This window comes from Ascidiella aspersa, chromosome 5 (genome assembly GCF_963924565.1).
Source record: "Ascidiella aspersa chromosome 5, kaAscAspe10.2, whole genome shotgun sequence".
In the NCBI taxonomy this organism is placed as follows: Eukaryota; Metazoa; Chordata; class Ascidiacea; order Phlebobranchia; family Ascidiidae; genus Ascidiella; species Ascidiella aspersa.
In genome coordinates, this window is record NC_139451.1 from 8,814,186 (window position 1) to 8,816,685 (window position 2,500).

At 56.7% G+C, this 2,500-nt stretch overlaps 2 non-coding genes and 1 pseudogene across 2 annotated transcripts in view; all 3 read right to left on the reverse strand.

The window, feature by feature from the left end:
• Nucleotides 1–246, reverse strand: part of LOC146142517 (large subunit ribosomal RNA) — a 3,679-nt pseudogene extending 3,433 nt beyond the window's left edge.
• A 248-nt stretch (nt 247–494) lies between these two features.
• LOC146142518 (5.8S ribosomal RNA) lies at nt 495–648 on the reverse strand. The gene has a single exon (XR_014499248.1). It is a non-coding gene; the product is annotated as a 5.8S ribosomal RNA (ribosomal RNA).
• A 247-nt stretch (nt 649–895) lies between these two features.
• The window catches only part of LOC146142519 (small subunit ribosomal RNA), a 1,811-nt gene continuing 206 nt past the window's right edge, over nt 896–2,500 (reverse strand). Inside the window, exon 1 of the ribosomal RNA XR_014500731.1 lies at nt 896–2,500. This exon is cut by the window's right edge and continues 206 nt beyond it. This is a non-coding gene — a ribosomal RNA (small subunit ribosomal RNA).

A 2,500-nucleotide genomic window follows, 5' to 3' on the forward strand; every position in this document is an offset into this window, starting at 1 on the left:
TGTCGCCGCCATGGGCCTGACACCCGCTCTGGGAAAAGGCCTCGATCAGAAGGACGCGGGCGACCGGCGAAGCGCGCCGTGACGAATTCCGTACGCCACAATTCCGCGCACTCCAAAAGCGCGCGGATTCGGCGATGGGCACATCCCGCTTCACTCGCCGTTACTGAGGGAATCCTCGTTAGTTTCTTTTCCTCCGCTTAGTAATATGCTTAAATTCAGCGGGTAGCCTCGTCCGACCTCAGGCCGAAAGTAAGGACCGGGACTATTCTTCCCGTTCCGCGCTCGCCGTCGGCGCCGCGCGCCGTCGCGCACCTCGATTCCCGCCCTTGAGCCGCCAGCCGTTGGCCTCTTCGAGGTCGACTCGCCGCCGCCGCGCGGGATTCTGGTCGCGATCGTCGCGCATCGTGCCGTGCTGTCTTGAGCGGGACGGGCGCTCGCGCGTCCGACGCCGCAGCAGCCGCGCGGAGAAATCCCCGCGCGGAACGTTTGCAACGCGACCCTGAGGCGGGCGCGGCCCCGGGATTGACCCGAGGCCGCAATTTGCGTTCAGAACGTCGATGCTCAATGTGTCCTGCAATTCACACTAATTCACGCAGCTAGCTGCGTCCTTCATCGACTCACGAGCCGAGTGATCCACCGCCAAGAGCCATCCACGATTGTTTCGCTCGCACAGTGCCTCGCACTATAGGGTGACAAAATAGACCGCGCCGAGCGGTCGGCCAGGCCGACGCTTGAAGCCGGAGCGCGCGGCACCGCGGCACTCGACGCGCAAACATTACCGGGTGACCGAATCGCCGGCCGGCGCGCCGCTCCTCGCGGGTCGGGCGCCGGGTAGCAAAGACTTTTTCTCTCGCTTGTCCGAGTTTCGCGTTCGCCGAAGCGTTTGCGAGACCGTTAATGATCCTTCCGCAGGTTCACCTACGGAAACCTTGTTACGACTTTTACTTCCTCTAAATGATCAAGTTAGATCGTCTTCTCGGACGCCGGCTCGACCGTTGCCGGCCGCGCCAGGTCCAATCGGAGGACCTCACTAAACCATTCAATCGGTAGTAGCGACGGGCGGTGTGTACAAAGGGCAGGGACGTAATCAACGCGAGCTAATGACTCGCGCTTACTGGGAATTCCTCGTTCAAGGGAAATAATTGCAATTCCCTATCCCTAGCACGACCGGGGTTCAGCGGGTTACCCAGACCTGTCGGCCAAGGCGAGCACATGCTGATCCGGTCAGTGTAGCGCGCGTGCGGCCCCGAACATCTAAGGGCATCACAGACCTGTTATTGCTCAATCTCGTGTGGCTAAACGCCACTAGTCCCTCTAAGAAGTTAGACGCCGACCGATTGGGTCGCGTAACTAGTTAGCAAGCCAGAGTCTCGTTCGTTATCGGAATTAACCAGACAAATCGCTCCACCAACTAAGAACGGCCATGCACCACCACCCACAGAATCAAGAAAGAGCTCTCAATCTGTCAATCCTCACTGTGTCCGGGCCGGGTGAGATTTCCCGTGTTGAGTCAAATTAAGCCGCAGGCTCCACTCCTGGTGGTGCCCTTCCGTCAATTCCTTTAAGTTTCAGCTTTGCAACCATACTTCCCCCGGAACCCAAAGACTTTGGTTTCCCGCAAGCTGCCGGAGAGGTCGTAAAACTAACGCCCCCCGATCGCTAGTTGGCATCGTTTATAGTCAGAACTAGGACGGTATCTGATCGTCTTCGAACCTCTGACTTTCGCTCTTGATTAAAGAAAACATTCTTGGCAAATGCTTTCGCAGTCGTTCGTCTTGCGCCGATCCAAGAATTTCACCTCTAACGGCACAGTACGAATGCCCCCGTCTGTCCCTCTTAATCATTACCTCGCGCTCCGAAAACCAACAAAATAGAACCGAGGTCCTATTCCATTATTCCATGCACCATTATTCAGGCGAATCGCCTGCTTTGAACACTCTAATTTTTTCAAAGTAAACGTTCCGGCCGCCGCCGACACTCAGTCAAGGGCTCCGGCGGAGAACCGGAGGTGAGGCCAGGACGGCCAGTACACGCCTTGCGACGGACCGGCCGCCTGCGCCCAAAATCCAACTACGAGCTTTTTAACCGCAACAACTTAAATATACACTTTTGGAGCTGGAATTACCGCGGCTGCTGGCACCAGACTTGCCCTCCAATGGATACTCGTTAAAGGTTTTAAAGTGTACTCATTCCAATTACAGGGCCTCGTTTAGAGTCCTGTATTGTTATTTTTCGTCACTACCTCCCCGCGTCGGGAATGGGTAATTTGCGCGCCTGCTGCCTTCCTTGGATGTGGTAGCCGTTTCTCAGGCTCCCTCTCCGGAATCGAACCCTGATTCTCCGTTACCCGTAAGAACCTCGGTAGGCCAGTACCGTACCGACGAAAGTTGATAGGGCAGACACTTGAATGATCCGTCGCCGGTGCGAGACCGTGCGATCCGCAAAGTTATCCAGAGTCACCAAAGGTTGCGGGCCGAAGCCCGGTCGGTTTTTGGTCTGA